Here is a 9,008-nt window from a genome sequence, read left to right as displayed (position 1 = left end):
TTCCCTTTCCTTTTACTGAAAGACGACTTATAAGATTCCTAAAACTTACTGTAGACTGTGCATTGACACCTTAACTATTTGCCTCCTTCTATGACATGATTATTAACACCCGTGAATCTCTACCGTGAGAGGTCACTGCACCGTTAGCCTTTGACTGACTCCAGGCTAATACTGAGAACTCCACATTTCTTGGTCTCCCAAATTACAATAAGCTGTTTTCGTTATCTGTCGGTAGCTAAAATGGATCGTCAAGCTCAAAAGCATAATGGAAACCAGAGTCCAACTGGGTATTACAGTCACTCTCGCAACTCAGTGGCTAAAGAATCTCCCCATTGCTTCAGGACAACAGCCTCAGCCACATAGTTAGCAGAAGCCATCTTAGATTTAAACTTAGGGTCACCTCTTCACCTCCAGTGTCAGAGGCCCCAGACTGAGATGCAGAAGCGTTTGCTCCCTCTCGCCCTAACTGCGGTTTGCAGCTCCCTTCCCAGGTAAGGGGAATCACAGAGAGGAAGCTAAACTATACTGAAAAAATGAATGGTGCACAGTGAATTTATGTTGCCATGTGAAAAGGTCAAGTACAGCTAGGCGGTAACTGTATACATACCTCCGTGGGGAAAGTGCAGCAAGAGTTGTGCAATGACAGGTATGATGCATTCAACTATGCACCAAAATTTAAAAGCAATTGTTATTCATGTAAGACATGTAAGACGCATGGGCTATGGAGGAAAACAAACCACTACGCAGTTCCTGGGCCACAGCCCCGCCTTCCGGGGCCTAACCCAGCACCCCAGCACCAAACCTCGGGAGGAAAAGAGTAACTCTCCTCTACTCCGAGATGAAAGAAAAGCGGCCTCCGGCGTCTGCCCAACCTCCGAGGCCCCGCCCCTTACGCTGTGCGAGGAGCCTTGAAGTGCGCGTGCGCGTTTGGATCTGCGCGTGCGCAAGGCGGCGGCTGTCTTTGCTTCGCGCTCCAGCGCGGGTCTGAGGTATAATTTTCGCCTCTTGGTGTGTCCCTCCTCTGTGCGGTCAAGCAGGAGGGGAAGACACCAAAGAAGAGGCTTGAGGTCAGAGGACGCTGGCCTCGCGCGCTGACTTGGCCGCCCCGGCCTCCGGCCGGCGCTCCCGGGCGGCGGCCCTTCCCCCGAGAGCCCGGGCCCGCTCGGCCAGCCGAGGTCCGGGCGGCAGCTCTGGGAGGAGGCGGGTCGGCCAGGCCTTGTCTCCATCCGCGATGCTCCCGATTTCAAAAGGCTCCAGAGCAACCTTTGGGTTCTTTCTCCACAAGGAAAAGGAATAGCATCTCCGTCGTTCTCGTCACGGTGACTCCGGCCCCAATGGCCCCCTGTTCCCGGGTCCCGGTGAGCACTCGGTGGCTTTGTTCCGGCCGTGGGTGTCGGTTATTGAAGTTTGGTAAGTTATATTACGTTGGAAAGAGAAACCTTTGCAGGTTATTAGGCAGCACGTGTGTGTGATCTAAATAAATGCAGGAGTGAAGGAATTCATATAAATACTAAATTTACCACATCAGAGCCCTGTAAAGCCCCAAAGCTTCAAAAATATAGGAGTCTCTGGGAAGGAAGACGACGCAGGCTGGTTTCTGTTAGTAGCAGAAGTTGGAATTGAATTTACCGTAAGTAAGATGAGTTTTGACGGGTGGATTTTTTTTTCAGGTATTCATCTTGAAATTATTATTATTATTTTTTGTCCACGCTGCGCAGCTCAGTGGATCTTAGTTCCCCAACCAGGAATTGAACCCCAGGCTCCTGCAGTGAGAGCGTGGAGTCCTAACCACTGGACCACCAGGGAAGTCCCTCATCTTGAAATTCTTATCTAAAGAAAATCTGTGGCGTCAATAAAACGAACATCCATGAACCCTTCATCTAGATTCACTAATTTAAAGATTTTGTTTCTCGTTATATATATTATGATGAACCATTTAATGGGAAATTGCAGACATTCACTTCCGCCTTTAATCTTCAGCGTTCATCTCTTAAGAATGAGGACAGTCTCCTACTAAGAACAAAACTGCATTGTCCACCAAGAAAATCAAAATTTTTCCAGTTTTCCAAGAGTATCTTTTATAGTTGTCCGGTTTTTTGGAGAGCTAGGATCCAAATAAGATTTGCACGTTGCATTTTGGTTTTAGATTTCTTTTACCTAAAACATTTGCCTGTATTTTTGGTTCCTGCCAATTCCAGGATTTTTGTATTGTAAAATGTTGGCATTCTGATATGATGTTTTCCTGTGATTTCATTTAATTAACTTGTCTATCTCATACAGTGGACATTGGGTCTAGAGCAGTAGTGTCTAATACAAGTATAATGTGAAGTACAGATGTAATTTTAAAAATTTTAGTAGCCAAGTTAGGAAAAAATGAAGTTATTTTTAATAATATATCTTATCTAACCCAATTTATCTAGTTATTAATATATAATTATTGGTGAAATTAATGACTAATGTAGCTAATATAAAATTATTAATGAAAAATTTTACATTTCTTTTGTACTAACTGTTGGAATCTGGTATGTATTTTACATTAAGCACATCTCAGTATGGATGCTAAATTTTTGTTGGAAATTCTTGATCTGTATTTAGTTTTCATAAAATTTACTGTTGAAAAAGTAGATTTGGAAACCCAGATTGCTCCAAACATGCTGAAAAGTTTTTTAGTAACTGAGCAGTTTTATTTCTAAACTTAATTAAAAGTAAGTAAAATTAAGAATTCAGTTCCTCAGTCACACTAGCCACATTTCATGTTCACAGTAGCCACATAGAGCGAGCCAATGGCTACTAAGTTAGACTGCAGGTTTAGAGACGTGAAAATTTCCTAGGTGATGTTGTGTACTTCATATTGTATCCCATCAGGAGGCACATAAATGCAAGTTGTCCCACTGCGTATTAGGAATGGAAAGCATTTAGTCAAGGTGCCCATCTCTCTCTTGTGTAGTCACATTTTTCTTTTTGGCAATCTGTGGGTGATACTTGGCAATATGGGAATAATCTCTTCCCCAATCCTTTCAATCAGTGGTTTTAACATCACTTGTTGATCTTCGCTTCAACCTGTTTTTACGTTGGGGGCTTACAAAATGGTATTTTTTTTTTTCTAATTCTGTCATTCCTTCTCCATTCTTTAGCTGTCAGTCTTCTATAAACAAGAGCTTTCCCTCCCCACTTCCCCTGCCCTCTATATTTTTTTCCCTTTCGGAGTGTCACAACATATCCCTGGATTTTTCTTTCATTCATCATATTATAAACAGTTGCTGTCATTTGATGCTCAAGCTGTCCCAAACTTGGCCAGGAGTAGTCCTTTTTTTTTTTTTTAAAGGTTTTTTTTAAAAATTTATTTATTTATTTTTGGCTGCGTTGGGTCTTCGTTTCTGTGCGAGGGCTTTCTCTAGTTGCGGCGAGCAGGGGCCACTCTTCATCGCGGTGCGCGGGCCTCTCACTGTCGCGGCCTCTCTTGTTGCGGAGCACAGGCTCCAGATGCGCAGGCTCAGCAGTTGTGGCTCACGGGCCCAGTTGCTCCGCGGCATGTGGGATCCTCCCAGACCAGGGCTCGAACCTGTGTCCCCTGCATTAGCAGGCGGATTCTCAACCACTGTGCCACCAGGGAAGCCCCAGGAGTAGTCCTTTTAATTTGATTCATGTGTCCGTTCAACACATACCTATTAGTCTTTGAGTGTAAATCCCCAGTTCACTTTGTACTTTCCAGTTACAGACCTGTAATCAATGATTTCTCCAAGAAGCCTCTTTCCTTATAGACACCAAGGTCTCTGTGATAGGCTCAGTGCTACTGGGGTATAACTGTATCTAGGCCTTTCAGTGGTTATCTAAAATATATATATATACTTTGAGACAAAATTGAAATCAGATTGTATTTATAATTTTATATCCTCCTTTTCATATAAATTATTATCATGAGCATACTCTCATATTGTTATTCTTCAAAAACCCAATTAAAATGTATATTTTCTTATATTGTAAGTTCATACTCATATTCCTAGTAAAAATTTAATATGTGCTTTTTTCTTTATTTTATACTTGTATCTCTTTTCTCTTATTATAAAAACCTTGGTTTGTAATACCATTAATATATTGTTTTATCCAACAGTATGGGTACAGTAGTTTCAAAAATTATAATACCAGTATTACTACCAACGGTAGACTTGCTCAAGAAAGTACTAAGTTTCTTTGCATTTTTTTGTCCTTAATGGTTTATATTAAGTATATGCAGTTCATAGTACTGTGCTCAAATATTTGTATGAACTCTTAAGTCTTTTCTCTCATGGTTTTGTTATCAGTTTGATACACTATTATGTGCATTTCTGTTTACATTTAGTTTTAAGGTTTGCTTCCTTTCTGAATTAACTTATTTTTTTAATTTATAAAACTTTTTCATGGTTCAAAGGTAAAACTGTATAAAAAGGTATATTCAGAAGTCTCACATCACATTACCACCAGTAGCTAACCATTTCCATTTTATTAGTTTCTGATGTAAACTTTCTCAAAATTCATATATATATATATATTCCTTCCTTCCTTTCTTTCTTTTTACCTTCACATGAATGTACTTCTTTCCCCAATTAAACTATATACTGGAAATCCATCTATATCAGTTCATAGTGATTTTCCTTTTTTTGTGGTTGCTGAGCCCTTTATTAGTGCATGTATGGTAGTTTAGTCAACTAGTGTTCTATGGATAGAATTTGTGTTGCTTCCAATTATCCTAACCAAAGCAGCCTAATAACAGTAGGAGCAAACCTGTAGTGCAAAACAACCCAGATTTTTTGACTCATTGCAGTGAGGGAGACTGCATAGCAGAGGAACCGTGGATGTCTCAACCAAACAAAGCAAAATGTATACTTACTGGATTCTGAGAATTGTGACATTTAGGTGAAATTTAAAGGAAGCAGTAATTTGATAGTCTCAAAGCAAAGCAGGACTGTGTTAAGGGGTTAACATCAAGTCCGTACTACAAACAACCCAGGCTCTTGTTTCCTTGGAAACAATAAAATTAAGATAGATGTGGAATATTGTGTCCAGAAACCTTTTATTTGAAGCTCAGTTCCAGGTTTTTAAATCAAGACTCCTTCTTGATGTCAAATATCAAAATAATGATATATATCTTCCAGGCAAAATTGGGATGTTTCAGTCTTACTGATACAATTGCAAACAGTGAATCTCTGATAGTCTCCGATTTTACAGAACAAAGTTTCTCAGTGAATAAGAAAGCAATAGTAGCTCTGTTACATATTCTTTCATGAGATGGTCAGTCAGGTGCTGCCACAAGGGGAGACTGGAGGCCCAGGAAATAACAAAGTTTATTATACTCTTAGGTCCTAGAGGCGAGGCAAGATGTAACCATGCAGGGTGATGTGGGAAAACACCAGGATGGTCAAGAGGCAGAAGGCACAGGAGAGAGGGGAAGGTTTAGGCCACTGCCTTTATTGGGGTTTCCATGGGAAAGGCAAGGCAGGGCAGAGGAAACAGCCAGGATTGACTGCTTTGAATAATTTTGGCAGGCTTTGGGTATAAGAGTGGTCTCTAGTTGCCGGCTGCCTGGCCCTGGGATGTTTAAGGCAGAGAAATATTGCCTCCTACAGTGGATGGGTCTGCTGGAGATAGTATGGTTCTCTATTGGTTAGTTTGCATATCAAAGTCATGTTCCAGGTTGAGTCCTTTGTTATTTCTCAGAGTTGGCTAGCCCCAAGAAGCAGTCTCTCCCCAGCCAGAAAGGATTTTTTCAGATGTGAAAAATCATAATATACAGAAAATGTGTGTGTGTGTGCGCGCGCGTGAGTGTCCAATTCAGTCGGTACTCGTGTTTTGATGAGAGTAAGGAAACTGGGGCAATGATAGTAGAGACTTTTAGACAGTGTGGCGTAAGTTCCCCTAACCAACACAGAAAACATTTTACTGTGATAATGGAAAGGAGAAACACAGGTAAAGTACGAGGAGTCCTTGTAGGCCAGCCCATAATTTAAGTTTCCCATTTATATTGCATTAGTCAAGAAAATAAATCTGAAATTTTTTGCAGTCTCTACCAATATCTTAGTGGAGTTGTAGAGTAGATTAGAAATACTCTCATATCAGGGCGACACATCTGGCAGTGGTGGTGTTGGAGGGGATGAGCTGATAAGTTAGTAAAGTATATGTAAAGGGTGGTGGTGTGTGGAACCAAGGGGAAGGAGTGCTGGTGGCTGCAACGCAGAAGGTCTTGGTGGAAAGTTGGAGGCGGTTAGTGGAAGAAAGCATCATGGAGTGGGTGGCCCTCTTCCCAGAGGGTCCAGGGGTTGGCCAATATGAGGCACGTGCCTCCTGGGAAAAGCAGTAATCTCCACTAATTCCTTTTCCTTTTTAAAATGAAAACTTTGTTTTTAGAGCAGTTTCAGGTTCACAGCAAAATGGAGGGGAAGGTACAGAGAGTTCCCATCTGTCCCCTGCTCTCCCCCCAGCCTCCCCCATTATCAGCATCCCCCACCAGAGCAGTACATTTGTTACAGTTGATGAACCAACATGGACACCTCATAATCACCCGAAATCCGCAGATCACATTACAGTCCACTCTTGGTGTTGTACGTTCTGTGGCCTTGGACAAACACGTAATGATATGTTTCCCTCATTACAGTATCATACAGAGTATTTTCACTGCCCTAAAAACCCTGTGTCCTGCCTATTCTCCCTGACCCCCACAACCATTGGCAACCTCTGGTCTTCTTACTACTCCATACTTTTGCCTTTTCTAAAATGTCATGTAGGGCTTCCCTGGTGGCGCAGTGGTTGAGAATCTGCCTGCTAATGCAGGGGACACGGGTTCGAGCCCTGGTCTGGGAAGATCCCACATGCCACGGAGCAGCTGGGCCCGTGAGCCACGATTGCTGAGCCTGCGCGTCTGGAGCCTGTGCCCCGCAACGGGAGGGGCCGCGATGGAGAAAGGCCCGCGCACCGCGATGAAGAGCGGTCCCCGCACCGCGATGAAGAGTGGCCCCCGCTTGCCGCAACTGGAGAAAGCCCTCGCACGAACCGAAGACCCAATACAGACAAAAATAAATAAATTAATTAATTAAAAAGAAAATCCTTAAAAAAAAAAAAAAAAAAAAATTTAAAAAAAAAAATTTAAAATGTCATGTAGTTGGAATCACACAGTCCATTAATTTTTGGAATGATATCGGTACTAGTAACCTCTACCAGATTTCCCTGTAGGCATGGAGTGTAGGGGTGTATGTTTTGGCAGAGAGCAAGGAGTATACCTGGATCATGGGCTAAGCAGACAAGGAACTCAGAATCATAATAGAATTCCTAATATCAAAGGAAGAAAAGCACAAAGTGTCCTATGTCCAATCTGTGCGTTGGAAGAAACAGTCCCTGGGGTTTAGTGTCAGGGTCAGGTTAGCCCAGGGGGCAAAGTCATCTCCAACGGCGAGATCTCAGACTGGGGTGATGTCTCCTGGGGTGACGTCATCTCTGGTGGTGAGCTCCTGGGCCAGGGTGATGTTGCTGAGTGTGAGACTGGAGTATACTTTTCAAGTGGGTACCTACTCCAGTTGATGTGGATCTCAGCATTTGCCATGTTGGTTGAAACACTGTCTTATTTGGAGGGTTTGGGCCTCTGGATTGTAAACCAATGAAAGCACCCAGACCAATAATAAGTCCACAGTTACCTAAACTGTGGTGTGTAGCTAAACTCGGCAGGGTTTTTATTTTTTTTATGAAGTTTAGGCTCAAAGTTTAGGCTCCCATATCAGTAGAACAGCTGCCTGGTCTTTGGGACAATCTATGGTTAATAGATCCCAGTGGAGTACACCCCCTCAACCTGGCCTCCAGCCCTTATGGGATAGGGCAAGATAAAAAAAAATTATAAATACAGGTTAAGGTTTGGGGCAAAATAGAGACCTTTTCAGGTTTATTTGTTGGACTGGAATTTAATGAATAGGAATTGTTCAGGAGACTATTAAGCATCTCAGTTAAACCAGTTATTGGGGTCATGAAAGTTCTATGAATGCCTTTTCCGAGAGCCCAACCTTGTGTATTCTAAGCAGTGAAATGCGTGTCTTTGTTACTAGCAGTAATGGCTGTAACTCCAAAGGGAATAAGGAGCATCCTGGCAAGGCCTTGTATTGTAGTGTTAGTTATATGTAAAGACATGTGATTTTGATTTATATTTTCGGTGCCTGTGAGGCAAGAGAGTGCCAGAGTTCTGTACCATGAAATAGGACAATTTTTAGATAATAGCCCAACAGTTTATAATAAATGTGATGATGGGACCATTTGTTGGCTAGGGCATCCAGTGCTGAGATGACTGCCTGAAGTTTGACCAAGTGTGTTGCTTCTTGGGTCCCATCCTTTATTTAGGGACATCATGGCTAAGGGATGGAAAGCAGCAACATTCCATCAGGCTCCATCACATATGATGGTTAACAGTGCCATTTGTATAGTCCTCCAATTCTCATTGCTATTTACTCAGTTAATCCCAGGGGGCTTCCTAGGTAGTCAAGGGTCTGGGGGAGGGGTGACATCCTCCAGCACCATGGCATCTGGCAAGAGACAGGGGAGGCCACCCCTCCTGAAGGTGGAATATATCAAAGGGCCCAGATTTGGTTCCCTCCTCTCGTAAGGAGGCCTCAGCAGTCATGCTGAGTTTATGGGGTATTGTTTCCATGACCCAAAGTTTAATGGACAAGTGGTTATGGAGGGTCGCAGGCTCAAGGTCTGTGAGAATGTCTGTTTCCAAGAAAGTATGTTGACAGCAATTACAGTTTATAATGTACAAGCATACCTTGTTTTATTGTGCTTAACAGATAATTGCATTTTTTTTTAATTGAAGGTAAATTCTCATATTGGAGAATAACAGTAACCTCAGGAGTTCAGGCTTTTGAGACAGAGTAACCTGCATTCAGACTCTGGCTCACCACTTCTTAATTGATGATCTTGGGCCAATTACTACTCCTGTTTGAACATAAGTTGCCTCAACTATTGAATGACAGTAATAACTATGTTGATAATCATAC

General features: G+C 42.4%; 1 protein-coding gene across 3 annotated transcripts in view; it reads left to right on the top strand.

Moving 5' to 3' along the window:
* Positions 1-942: 942 nt before the first annotated feature.
* LOC103001871 (zinc finger protein 177-like) overlaps positions 943-9,008 on the top strand; it is a 33,646-nt gene continuing 25,580 nt past the window's right edge. For all 3 annotated transcript variants that reach the window (XM_007169016.3, XM_057539690.1, XM_057539691.1), the window contains exon 1: positions 943-1,410. The gene's annotated coding sequence lies outside the window, so the exon portion shown is untranslated. The remainder of the gene's footprint in view (positions 1,411-9,008) is intronic.

This window comes from Balaenoptera acutorostrata, chromosome 2 (assembly GCF_949987535.1).
Source record: "Balaenoptera acutorostrata chromosome 2, mBalAcu1.1, whole genome shotgun sequence".
In the NCBI taxonomy this organism is placed as follows: domain Eukaryota; kingdom Metazoa; phylum Chordata; class Mammalia; order Artiodactyla; family Balaenopteridae; genus Balaenoptera; species Balaenoptera acutorostrata.
The sequence above is the reverse complement of the archived record's forward strand: the minus strand, read 5'-3'. Positions and strand labels throughout refer to the sequence as shown.